Below are 14,699 nucleotides of genomic sequence, written 5' to 3' on the forward strand. Positions count from 1 at the left end.
GAAATAAAGAGTACCAGTCAAGATAACTACATAGGTAAATAAAAAAGATAATAAACACTTATTTTTATAATTCTTTCCTTCTGCTACCTAAGACCTTAAGACAGGTGCATAAAATAATAATTATAAAATTGTGTCGAGAGGTTTATAATGTGTAATGATGTAATCTGCATAAGTGATGCTATAATGGAACAAAGTTTTCATATACTACAGGTATACTGATATTGTGGGTTCAGTTCCAGACCACTGCAATAAGGCAAATAATGCAATAAAGTGAGTCAAAAGAATTTTTTGGTTTCCCAGTGCATCTAAAAATTATATTTACACTATACTGTACTCTATTAAGTGGGCAATAGCATCATGTCTGAAAAAACAATGTGCACACTTTAATTAAAAAATATTTTCTTGGGGCACCTGGGTGGTTCAGTTGGTTGAGCATCCGACTTCGGCTCAGGTCATGATCTCACAGTTCATGAGTTCAAGCTCCCTGCTGTCAGCACAGAGCCCGCTTCAAATACTCTGTCACCCTCTCTCTGCCCCTCTCCTGCTTGCACTCTTTCAAAAATAAATAAATATTTAAAAAATATGTATTTTCTTGGTAAAAAATGCTAACAATCATGTAAGGTTTTAGCAAGTCAAAATCACTGATCACACATCACCATAGCAAACAGAATAATCAAAGTTTAAAATACTGCAAGTTACCAAAATATGACACAGACACCAGGTGATCAAGTGCCATTGGAAAAATGTACTGATAGACTTGCTTGATGCGGGGTTGCTACAAACCTTCAATTTGTAAAAAACACAGTATTGGCAAAGCACAACAAAGTGAGGTACAATGAGGTATGCCTGTATGAAAATTAAATTGGGATTAATCCAAACTAAAGTGTCTTAAATTAAGATGTTAATTGTAATACCCAGAATAACCATAAAGAAAATAACTAAAAGAAAGAGAAAGAAAGGGAGAGAGATAGGAGGAGAGAGGAAGGAAGGAAGGGAAATGGAATTAAAATGTACTAGAAAATATCTATTTAGTATAAAAGAAGACTGTAATGGAGGAATAAAACAACAACAGAGCATAAGACACAGAGAAAACAAACAGCAAAATGGGAGGTGTAAAACTACTCAGAACTGATAGGTGGCTGAAGGACATACATATCTTGCCCTACAGCTCTCAACTCAATGGGGAAGATCAATTTTCCCACTTTACATTCACCAGTACAATTTGAGTACTACGCAAAATGAAGACAACTTATAGAAGCATCACAAGCCAAAGAAAAAACTCTGAGGACCAGAATCTTTTGTCTCAGCCATGTCTCAAACATGCTCAATATACATCCTTGAATTAATTAACGTACTCCATAACCAGAAGAATCATCGCTGAGGAAATAGAAGAAAAGTTTGATGTAAAGTATTTTCTGAAAAACACAAAAAACATTTAGATAGAAAATACTGTAACTGCATCTATTAAGAGCCAGCTCCCTGGCTGGAGAGATATACTTGAAATACTTGCTATTACTTATTTGAAATAGTAAGTATTTCAAGTATACGCACCCTCTTCTACCTACAAAAGTGTATGACTTGTTTCCTTATTTATGTGAATAATTAAGGAATTTATATGATATATAAATCTATTATGCCCTTATGTGACAGGTATGTTTATATACAGTAGAATCACATCATATATGCATTTTATTTACTTGGGTAGGAAGGGATCAAGGGGGATGGGAAGAGACTCAGGTAGAGAGAGAAAGAGACAAAGTGAATGAATAGGAGAACACAACTAAATGGTGCAGTGTGCCCAGTTAATAAATTTATGATCTAGCACCATGAGATGGGGTATATAAATCCTTATATAATTCCTTATTTTGTTTCAGTTCCTTTGTACTTCTAAAATGGAAGCATCTCCTATTGAAAGAGGCAACTAAGTAAGTGTGATTCTGTCTAAAAGATACAGTTCAGGGGCACCTGGTTGGCTCAGTTGGTTAAGTGTCCAATTCTTGATTTTGGCTCAGGTCATGATCTCATGGTTATAGGATTGAGCCCCACGTTGGGCTCTGCACTGACAGCACCAAGACTGCTTGAGATTCTCTCTCTTCTCCCTCTCTGCCCCTCCCTCTCTCAAAATAAATAAACAAACTTAAAAAAAAAAAAAAAGATACAGTTCAGTTTTCATAAAACATGGCCCTGATTGGGGACCAACTCTTTCAACTAGAGCTCAACTGAAGAAAAGTGATTAGTGTCTATGAGGTTATTGTCCATGAGATCATGACCTGAGCTGAAATCAAGAGTCATATGTGTAGCCGAATGAGCCACCCAGGTGCCCCATGTCTATATATAAGGAAATTTAAGCCGTTGGATTTATTAAAAGATAGTGTGATAGAATTCATGCAATTTAAGCGATTGTCAAGGAAATTCTGCCTATAAAAGGTTTTAATCTCATACGTTTGCTTCAAAACCTAATTCCCACCTAAGATACAACTTCACTGTCTTTGTCTCCATACCTACAGCATGAGTTCCTTGAACACCATGTACCATGTCTTCTTATTCTTCCTACTCTCAATGCCTAGCAGAGAGCCTAGAATACAGTAGGTATTTGATACATTTGGGTAGGCATGTGTGGTTTGATAAAAAAGAAAAAACAACAACATATATTTGGTCTTTGTGCCTAATTCTTGGCACAGAGCTCCTAAAACCCTTGGTATTTCCTGAACAATAGGCTATCTTTGGTTATTAATAATGAACCCCTTTCTATCACAATGGAATTTATACTAATGAGTTGACCCATGATGAGCTCTTTAGATGGCTTCACAACAGAGGGCTGTTTGCCTGAGGAATCAACCATATCATTACAGGATTGGTATTTTCAACCCCATTTCCCCATCCACCACCTCACCTCCAGGGAGAAGAGAAGGACTTATGATTTAGTTCAATCATAAATAGTCAGTGATTCGATCAATCATTCCTGTGTAATGAAACTTCAACAGACATTCTGGAACAATGAAGGCTTGGGAAAGCTTCCTGGTTGGTGCTCAGGACCCTTCTGAACTTTGCCCTATGTATGTCTTCATCTGGCTATTCACTGTACACTTTATAATAAACTGTGCAAACATAGGGTTCTGAGTTCTTTTTTTTTTTTAAACATTTATTTATTTTTGAGACAGAGAGAGACAGAGCATGAACGGGGAGGGTCAGAGAGAGAGGGAGACACAGAATCCGAAACAGGCTCCAGGCTCTGAGCTGTCAGCACAGAGCCCGACGTGGGGCTCAAACCCACAGACCGCGAGATCATGACCTGAGCCAAAGTCGCCGCTCAACCGACTGAGCCACCCAGGCGCCCCAAACAGTGCAAACATAGGGTTCTGAGTTCTAGATGTTATTCTAGCAATTTACTGAGCCTGAGGAAGGGTTGAGAGAACCCCCAAATTTGTAATCGGCCCGGCAGAAGTGCAGGTAGCCTGGGTATCCATTTATGGCTGGCATCTGAAGTGGGGGCAGTCTTGTGGAGCTGATCCCTTACCCTGTGATGTCTACACTAATTTTGAGTAGTGTCATAACTGAACTAAATTACAAAACACCCACAGGTGATGTCAGAGAATTGAGAATTTGTTGTTGGAAAACCAACAAAATACGATGTCTTTCAACTAAGTCTAGAAAATTGAACTGCTTTTTTCTCCTTACAATTTTTTTTTCAAAACCTAACAAAGATATTTAAAATGTTCTCCTACCTTTCCATATTTGCAAGGGAACTAGAAGGGATTGAATTAAGGATCAACTTTCCATAATAAATAACAGTAAACTAACCAGCAATAAAATGTAACATACAAATATTTTTATGATTAATATATCCAAAATGTGATGAAATGACATGTCCAAAATTCATATGTAACTTAGTTTGCAATTATTATCATAGAAAGGAAACTAGTAATTACTTTGACCTTCACAGTGACTGGTCACCTCAGTTTGGGTACTACTTAAAGGCTCACACAATATGGTATATCATCACATTTTTCTAAAAAGTCTAGCCTTAAAAAGTTAAACTGCTAACAGTGGTTTCAAGCCAGAATCTCCAAGAAAATGTGTACCTTTCAGACTAAATGTCATAAAAATAACTAGTGTCTATTAGCTTTTGCTAAAAATAAAATTCTGGCTTATAAAACCAATATTGTTTTGGGGCGCCTGGCTGGCTCGGTCGGTAATATGTGGAGTTCAAGCTCCACACTGGGAGTAGAGCCTACTTAAAAAAACAAAAAATGAAAAAAACAAATATTGTTTTAGTTTCAGATGTTTTACAGCCAGTATGGTCACACATATTAATCTTTGTGGTATTTCAATTGAAAGGTAAGTAATTCAAGGTGTTGAAGTAAAATAAATAATCTGATTAATATCTGAAAATTTGCCTCTGGTGATTTAAAACAGTATTAATAGGGGTGTCTGGGTGGCTCAGTTGGTTGAGCATCTGACTTCGGCTCAGGTCATGATCTCACAGTTTGTGAGTTCGAGCCCTCCATCAGGCTCACTGCTGTCAGCATGGAGCCTGCTTTGGACCCTCTGTCCTCCCTCCTTTTCTCTCTGTCCCTCCCCAGTTCATGCTCTCCCTCAAAAATAAACATTTGAAATAAATAAGTAAATAAAAATAAAACAGTATTAATAGCTAACCAAGATAAAGTTACTACTATCCAGTCAAATTTGTATATATAAATACCTGAATTTTCTTTCAAGGACACATAAATAAAATATTACAGGTAATTTAAATCATGCAAATCTATTAAACTGCACAACCACACTATGGTAGCTGAACACTGAAGGACCTGAAACTTTTACCTAAATATAAGAAAGTGAAAGGACAACACAGGGAATAAGAGATTTAAAAATCATGTTTGATAAGGCTTACAACTCATTACTAAAAAGACAAATAACCCAATTTTAAAATGGACAAAGAATCTGAATAGACATTTCTCCAAGAAGATATAAGAATGGCCCATAAGTATATGAAAAGATGCTCAACATCAGTAGCCATCAATGAAATGCAAATCAAAACCACAATGAAATACACTTCACAACCACTAGACAGCTATAATCAAAAAGTCAGACAATGACAAGTGTTGCAGAGAAACTAGAAACCTCATATACTAGTGGTAAGAATGTTAAATGGTGTAGCTGCTTTGGAAAATAGATTGGTAGGTCCTCAAAAGATTAAACAAAGTTATCATAAGACCAGCAATTATATTCCTACATATTATGTATATATATGTAGGAATAGATGTATATGTGTGTGTGTGTGTGTGTGTATAGCTATATATATATATAGCCCAAAATAAATGAAAAAAAAAATATATATATAGCTATATAGCCCAAGATAAATGAAAACATACACCCACACAAAAACTTGTATATGAATGCTCATAGTAGCAGTTTTCATAATAGCTAAAAGGTGGTAATAACTCAAACGTCCATCAACTGACGAATGGATAAATATCATGTGGAACAACTATACAATGGTTTATTCAGCCATTTTAATGGAATGAAGTACTGACAGATGGTATAACATGGATGAATAGGCAAATATGTAAAACTGTATCTGAATGAAGCTCTTATATAATTTTTTAACCTACCCATAGTCATGGTTTGTTTTTGTTTTTGTTTTTTTGAGGTCTCTAATAAGAAGATCTAACTCTGTATATACCATTAGAGTCAATGCATACATTAAAATGATTTATTGGAGGGCATCTGGGTGGCTTGGTCGGTTGAGCGTCTGACTTCGGCTCAGGTCATGATCTCACATCTCGTGAGTTCTAGCCCCGTGTTGGGCTCTGTGCTCAGAGCCTGAAGCCTGCTTCAGATTCTGTGTCTCCCTCTTTCTCTGCCTTTCCCCTGCTCGTGCGCTATCTCTGTCTCTCTCAAAATAAATAAACATTAAAAGAAATTATTTTAAAATGAATTACTAGATTTGCATCACAGAAATCATGCATATATTGAGAGACGTATGAACATTAGCCACTAAAACAACTTACATATCTTCATTTCCATTTAATCACGCACTAAGTATACTACTTTAAACCTTCAATCACATTATGATATGTTGTCAAATTACAGAGAGATGTTCTACTTAATGTGATCATTACCAGAAACAGATAAAAAGTTAAAGATTAAGAACTATCAATGTAAGAAAGTTTTTTCAGACAGTAAAACTTTCAGACTTTACTTAAGAACAATAAAACTGAACTACCAAACATACTTAATATTTGTTCTGTCAAAAGGTAGAAGCAGCATAGCCTCTTCCCAACCCTCAAACCACCCCCCCCCCCCCAAATGTCACACAACTTTGTATATGAATTAAATGGAAGTTTTCTTAGGACTGTGTTTAGTTACTTAACAGTACCAGACTGATAAGGCCAATTAGTTCTACTAAGCATAAAATTGGTTACTTGGGGGCCTGAATAAGGCAGTTATAAGTCATGAAAAATTAGAATTCCAAAGTGTTGGACAAAAACATATTGCCAAACTTATCAAACACAATGCAAACCAGAAGTCAGTGGAGTACCATCTTTAAAGTATTAAAAGAAAAACTGAATTTTTTTTAGTGATTGCTTTAGAGTTTGTAGGATACATTTACTCTAAACTACCTCCACTGTCAAATAACATTATACTGCCTTTCATGGGTAAGTGCCTTAAAACAGTATTCCAAATTCTTCTCTCCTGCCCCTTATAACATTGCTACCTAATTTCACTTATCTATAAGCTGTAATCACCCAATAAATTGTTTCTATTTTGAACTTCCCTATTACATCAATTAAGAATAAGAAAACAAAAGGTTTTATTTTACCTTCATTTATTCCTTCTCTAATTTTCCTTTTCTCTGAAGAATTTAACATTTCTTGCAAGGCAAGGTAACAGTTCTTGTTGGCTACAGATTTCTTCAGTTTTTGTGTGAGAAACTTTTTAATTTCCCTTCACTTTTGAAAGATAATTTCAATGTATACAGAATTTTAGGTTGTTGATCTTTTTCTTTCAACACTTCACTCTTCTCTCTTCTTCCTTGTATGGTTTGTGAAGAGAAGGAAAATTCCTAACCTTCTTCCTGTATAGGTAAGGTGTTTCTTCCCCTTCTGGCTTCCTTCAAGATTTTCTCCTGGTCTTTGGTTTCCTGCAGTTTGTATATATGTCTAAGTGTAGATTTGGCAGTTGGCATATTTCGTGTCCTCTGAGCTTCTGGGATTGGTGGTTTGGAGTCTGTCATTAATTCTGGAAAATTCTCAGCCATTATTACTTCAAGTATTTCTTTTGCTCCTTCCTCTTTCTGATGAGTCAGCCCACAAAAGGCATTCTTCACTTGTTACAGTACTTTTGATTTCTAGTAGTTTCTTTTGATTCTCTCTTAGGATTTCAATCCCAATGCTCACATTACCCATCTGTTCTTACATGTCACATTTTGTACATCTTTTCCATTAGATGCCTTAAGCATATTGATCATAGTTTAAATTCACCTTCTGATAATTCCAAAATCTCTGCTATATCTCACTAGGAATTAGGCTGTATTTACTGTATAAAATTTCCTCAAACGTCCTGTGGGTTTTTTTTTTTTTTTTTTAAGTTTATTTAGAGAGCCAGAGAGAGCACACAAGCAGAGGAGGGGCAGTGAGAGAGGGAGAATACCGAGCAGGCTCTGTACTGTCAGCGCAGAGCCCAATGTGGGGCTCAAATTCATGAACCATAAGATCATGACCTGAGCTGAAATCAAGAGTTAGACGCTTAACCAAATAAGCCACCCAGGTCCCCCTAAGGTCCTTGTTTTTATCTTTCCTTGTTGTCTTTGGGTTTCCCTAGAAACTCCTTAAAGTGCAAGCCTCATAGTTCTTTAACCTGTAATCCCTTATTATTACACAGGAGCCCTGTTGATGTAAAATGTAGGGGGAAGGGAAGTATTCCATAACCCTATGATGAGGTCTGAGTCTTTTAGAGGGCTTTTGAAAGTGCCTGTCTTTTTTCCCCTCTTAGAAGAGACAGCAAGACTAGAGAGGAAGTTGATTTCCCCAAGTTGGTTAGGTTCTGGGAGTTTCCCCTTTGGGCAAGGAGAGAACAGAATGCTGTGAGCATACTGCAACATGGCGACTACTCCTCTCCTGCTGGAAGCATGAGGAAATAACTGTATCCCCAATCTTAACTGTGAGAACCTGGTGGAGCTTGTGGAGGAAAAACTTAAAAAGTATGGGGAGCCCTCTTAAAACTGGACCCCAGGAGTTTTTAACTATCAAGCTAATCCACACTCAGCTTCTGGCTGGTCATCAGTTACAGTTCTCCTACCACTTCCTACTTATGTTAGCTTATGCTCCCAGCAAGCTGTGATTCTTTGTATTCACCTGTCTCCCCAGTTTGGGGGGCATTAGGTTACTCTGTGACCTCAGTTCTCTGATGTATCTAAGAAGAATTGTTGCCTTTTAGTTTGTTCAACTTTGTTCCTGTTTTAAGGACAAGAGTGGTGACTTTTCTTTCATGTCTGAGTGGAAGCCAGAATTTTTACGCCCTTTCGATGTCTTTCCATCATTCCTTGTACACTTTATTTTCTGGAACAATAAGATGTTCCAGATTCATCTTGTAGTTTTCTCAAGGGAGTCTTGGTTACTTTTAGTGGAGAATACTGTTTAGAAATCAAGATGTGGATACGAAGTATACTCATTGCTATGGGGGGTATCATTAATTCTAGAACCTCTAAGCACCGCACTGAGAAGTTTATATATTTATATACATACACACACATCCTATATTTCTCTATCCATCTACCCTTCTCTGTATATGGTAAAAACAGTTCATACTCCTACCTCCAAATCCAACCCAACACCCCAGAGACATTCTAGCTGTCCCTATATCCATGTTTTTCTCTTGTCCAACAGTGAGAAACCTGTCTTTTATTTTCCTAATATATTTATTCGTTTGCATAATCCTAAAAAACATAAAAAGTAGTTTCAGAACTACTACCTACTACCACTAAGAAAAGCACATATACTGACTAAAATTCAAAGTATTTGTTTAGTGCTCATTTTGGCAGCACCTATACTAAAATTGGAATGATACAGAGAAGATTAGCATGGCCCCCCGTGCAAGGATGATTGGCACATTTGTTTATTCTTCCTTTGTAGGGGGGAAGAGTGGTAAATTTTCCAGATAATGAAATTCACAATAACTATACCTTATTAATTTTGACAAATGTGTGTATCTTTATTAAGTTATGGAACATTTTCCATTTTCATCACCTCCAAAATTCCCTTGTACTGCTTTTCAGTCAATCCCCACTTCCTCTGAGGCAATCAGTGGTCTGATTTTTCACAATAGTTTTGTCTAGCACTTCATAAAAATGCAATCACACTGTATAATATTCTTTTGTGCCTGAATCCTTTTGCCCAGCACTGTGATGTTAATATTCATCCAGGATATCACATGTATCAGTAATTCATTCCTTTTTGTTGTTCCAAAGTAACTTCTTCTATGGATGTATCAGTTTGTTTACCCATTTTATATATGAGACAAGAGATTCAAAGTGCCTAAAGTCACATAGTTAATTGGATGAGAAGAATTCCAAGGACTTCAGAACCACAAGTATGATAAACTCTTGATCCTTAGTGTGGTGTTCTTTTCACTTTACCAAAGCACCACTTCAAACAAATTTTTAAAATAACAACAAAAACTGTAGGGATATATTTTTTATCATATAAATTTAGTGATTTATAAGGAAATACCTATATAATCACATCACAGATGTAATTTTTTTTAAAAAATCACTGTGATAATTTTCAATAAATTCTTAGTAGGAAATGAAAAATATCCAAAATTAAAAGGTTATTGAATCAAATATTTTTAAATCTTTAAGAATATCTGTACAGGTGACAACACTGACATTTCTTCCATAATCCATGCTCCTTCCTAATCCTTACTTCTGCCAATGCTGATTTCAAATTTACCTGGCATTTCTCAAATATCTCTTAAACATTTACCTTATCTTCAGTCAATTACAGGAAAGTAATTTGTATATTCACTAATGTCTTCAGTTTAAACTTATTAACTACCAAGAAGAATACTCTCCTAATTCTAACATTTGTAAGCAATTTTTAGCCTTCTGAGTCTCTCAAGTCTGCCAAATCATCCATTTTTAATTCCCTACTTAGAAAATCCATCAATCTATCTCTCCTTAAAACATAACATAAAAGATGTTGATGGTAGCACCATTCAACATGACCTTAAGTCACTGCCATAGACTGAAGGGTCAAAAGTAGACCACCAAGAGGGAGACTGCCATTAGGTTGGGTTGTCCCATCACCTCCTCTATTGCCCCAAACATACATACCCTGTATCTTGGCCCAATCTCAATGAACTTGCTTAACATGAAGTAATGGAAAATTTGAGGTCTCTTCCTCAGAAGATATGAACGGATCTATGGATCTATTATATTTGGTGTAAGTTCCACTGTATGGTTCCCCTCTAATAGGTTTCTAGAGCTCTCAGGTATTCCAAAACAACATCCATCTCATAAGAACATGGTGAAGTATAAAGTGCACCTTGAAGTACTGAGCACATGTAGATGCTATTTTAATTTGAAATGCTCCCACAAGTTAGGGATTATTATCCTAATTTTCCTAACATGAGAACAGATTAACTTTAGACCTAATCTACCATATATATCATGGCCCAAGAACTTAGTCTATAACATGAATAAGGTACATGAGACCAACTGATTTATCTTATTTCATTTATAAGCCACAACCCTTAGCTCATAATTTATATGAAATAAAATTCAATTATTATTTTAAGTGAAGAAAATGAAACATTTAAGATGTAATCAGAGTGGTGAATATAAAACTCTGTAACAAAACTTCCCAATGCCAGTCACTAGATCAAGGACAAATGATGGTTTCATTATTAACAGCTATGGCAAAGACAGCTGTTTAGAATATGGCTTCATCTTTTGGTTTTAGGTTTTGAAAATTCCTGTGAACTTCTACTTTAATTGAAATTTTTGATATAGCCAAGATAACATGTCTAAACAGCTGGACTCCACATATAATGAAATTAGGCTTACTTGAAAGAAAAAAAAATGCCAGGCCAATGTTGCCTGCTCATTTTTCCTTTTTGCTATTAGAAAAATTTTACAAAGTAGGTTAATGTTTAAGGCATACTTTCCTCAACTGGCAGAGAATGTAATAATTTACATCCTATTTCTTTCCCTAGAAATATAGTGGCCAAAATAAGGGAGATTTACGGAAGGCAATGATTAATCCAGAGAACCAACCTAGGTAGTCAGGCAACTGATCATCCCATCATCTTCCAGAATTAACTGGAGATAATAAGACAGAAATGAGAAAAGAACATAAACTCTTGGAACACAGCAAATTGCCTTGGAAGGGAAGGAAAAATGGAAACTTTTGGTCCCAGTTAAAGTGTCGATGAGAATATACTTCTATCTGAATGTTAAAAAAAAAAAAAAGTGTTAAGAATGCAGGTAAAATAAAGACAAGACAATTAAAGGTAGTAAATAAATTTAGAAACTGGATTATTAAAATTATGCTTACAAAACTTACAAAGAAAGTATCTTTTAAAAATATTTTCTTGCCTATTGTTGTACGGAAATTAGAATAAACTATCAACCATACATTTTTACTGAACACGTAGTACATAAATGGTTTTTTATACGTAATTGGATTTTAAAATGAATTAAATATAGTCTCTTGCCCCATCCCCAACTGGGGATAGGGTTTGGGGCACAAAGACACATATAAAACATTACAGAAGTGGCAAACAAAATGCCCAGGGAGCCTAGAGAAAAGAGAAATTATTCAGAATGGGAGTGTGGCAAAAACGATTTCACCAAAGTGCCATTTACACTGGGCTTTAGATGGGCAAGAATTTAATAGGCAAAGACAGAAAAAGGTAAAGCAAGAAAAAAAACAGAAGGAATAATATATGAAAGGTATGGAAATTAGGAAAAAGTGTAGGATATACTCAGGAAAATCCAAGTATATAAGTGGGGCCGGAATATAGGGTTCATAGTAATGAGAGAGAAAAATGAGAAAAGAAAAGCCTAGAGGGGTGCCTGGGTGGCTCAGTCGGTTAAGCGTCCAACTCTTGGTTTCGCCTCAGGTCACCATCTCACGGTTTGTGAGTTCTGACCCCACATCTGGCTCTGCACTGACACTGTAGAGCCTGTTTGGGATTCTCTCTCTCCCTCCCTCTTTGCCCCTCCCCTGCTCACACTGTCTCTGTCTCTCTCAAAATAAATAAATAAATAAAATTAAAGAAAAGCAAAGCCTAGAAAAGCAGATTGAAAAAGAGATTGAGGAAGTCCCTAAACATTACACAAAAAGTTCATTTTTAGCAGTGGGGATTCAAATTATTTTGAGCCTTAGAGGCACACAGAATCTAGGTTCCCACTATCAGATGAGCCTGTGTACGAGTTAAATTTCACTTTAACAACTGTGTTATCTTACAGCCATCAATCACCAACTCTCCTGCAAGAATTAGAATCAGAATAAATGCAGAAGCGAGTTAAACACTAAATTTTAATAGATTCAGCTGTTCAATGGTCAATATGATTATAGAATAAATAGGGTAACCATATAATTTGTCATCTAAACTGGGATTTTTCAGAATAAAGGGGGGGGAACTATTATTAATTATACTAGTATTAATTAGGAACGTCCCAAGCAAACTGGGGTGGATTGTTAACCTTGTTATAAAAACTCCCCAAATCAAAGGGACTCCTTACTTTTTCTTCTTAGATTCTCTTCAGTGGGAAACTCCTACTATGAAGCAGGAGAAGAATCTAGTATTTGATATTGAGATTAGTGGCTATGGCATTTTAAAGAGATAGGCACACATTAAAAATGAATAACAGACCTATTCTTTTTATAGTAACAGAGACTTGAAGGGTGAATAACTTCATGCAAATCTGTCAAAGACTTCTTTAACAACAACCATGAACACAGAGGAACTACATACTGATTACTAACCTCACAAAAGCACATTTAGACTTAGATGGTATTCCCAGAGTTTCTGTGTTTATTTGAAAACAGGTTAATTTTCAACTATACCAACCATCTCAAAGCATATTTCTTTTTGTTTTAATACACTACAAGAAAGAAAAAATGTTTTTACTGCTAAAATTACAGAAAACACTTCATGGTTTGTTATGTGGGTGGTTGCAACACTTGGCCTTTAACCTCTTGCCAAATACCACATCACATGTGTTCTGAATCACCAGTAAACCCAGATGCCCTTATATGAGATATTTCAAATCCATCCAGAAGTTACGAGACAAAACAATATGGTCTTCATGAATGAAACAAAGAACTTCTAAAAGAGAAAAGAGAGAGAAGAGAGAGAGAAGAAAAAAGAAAAGGAAGGAAGGAAGGAAGGAAGGAAGGAAGGAAGGAAGGAAGGAAAGAAGGAAGGAAAAAGAAAGAAGGAGAAAAAGAGGGAAAGGGGAAGAAAGAAAAAGGGAAAGAAAGAAAAACAGGGAAAGGAAGAAACAAGCAAACCAAGAACTTCTAATGTCAGGACTTGAGGAAAATAATTTAACTGCTTTCTTTTTCTTTTAATGTTTATTTATTTACTTATTTATTTTTAATATTTATTTATTTTTGAAAGAGACAGACAGAGCATGAGAAGGGAGGGGCAGAAAGAGACGGAGACCCAGAATCTGAAATAGGCTCCAGGCTCTGAGCTGTCGGCACAAGGCCCAATGCAGGGCTTGAACTCAAGAACAGTGAGATCATGACCGGTCCAGAAGTAGGACGCCCAACTGACTGAGCCACCCAGGTGTCCCCTATTTATTTTTTGAAAGAGAGACAGGGTATGAGCGGAGAAGGGGCAGAGAGAGACGGAGACAGAATCTGAAGGAGGCTCTGGGCTCTGAGCTGTCAGCACAGAGACTGACAGCTGGGCCCGAACTCATGAACCATGAGATCATGACCTAAGCCAAAGGTGGACACTTAACTGAGTGAGCCACCTAGGTGCCCCTAATTTAACTTCTCTCTAAATATTCATTCTGGTCAAAGTCTAAGACCAGATAAAAAAGGTCTTGCCACAACAAAAAGAAGTCAAAACTTTTGATATTAAAAAATATTTATATTTATAATCACCTTATGCCAGGGGTTGGTCAACTTTTCCCCCAACAGGACAAATAGTAAATTGTTTAGGCTTTGTAGGCCATAGAGTCTCTTCAAGTATCCATATCTCTCTCCATCTTTTTTTTTTTGGAGAGGAGAAAGAGAGACAGAGAGCACTGTGTACTTAGTATGGAGCCCAATGCAGGGCTTGATCCCATGACCCTGGGGTCACGACCCAAGTCAGAATCAAGAGTTGGACGCTCCACCAACTGAGCCACCCAGGCACCCCTATCTTTATCCTTCTGAAGCACAACAGCAACTACAGACAATATGAAAATGAATGGAAAGGGCTGTGATCCAGTAAAACTTTACTTACAATTGGATTTGGTTCTCAGGGCTGTATAAGAGTATAAGCTCTTTTCTAGAATATAAGCTCCTTTTTATCACTCTTGTCTTGGATAGTGCCTGGTACATAATATATGCTCTGAAAATGTTTATAGATGAGTATTATTTAGTAATCAAAAAAGAAGCAAAATGTCTGAGCTACCGTGGGACAAACATCGTGCTTATTGAGTATTATGTGAGTTATTATTCTAGTTAGAGTTC

General features: G+C 36.3%; 1 protein-coding gene and 1 non-coding gene across 3 annotated transcripts in view; one reads left to right on the top strand and one right to left on the bottom strand.

Annotated features, from left to right (window-relative positions):
• The window catches only part of REV3L (REV3 like, DNA directed polymerase zeta catalytic subunit), a 176,077-nt gene that overhangs the window by 131,110 nt on the left and 30,268 nt on the right, over positions 1–14,699 (bottom strand). The window lies entirely within an intron of this gene.
• On the top strand, positions 9,028–9,132 carry LOC112862964 (U6 spliceosomal RNA). Its single transcript, XR_003223823.1, has one exon. It is a non-coding gene; the product is annotated as a U6 spliceosomal RNA (small nuclear RNA).

The sequence above is a fragment of the Puma concolor genome, chromosome B2 (assembly GCF_028749965.1).
Source record: "Puma concolor isolate L17-30 chromosome B2, mPumCon1.1.hap2, whole genome shotgun sequence".
NCBI lineage: Eukaryota > Metazoa > Chordata > Mammalia > Carnivora > Felidae > Puma > Puma concolor.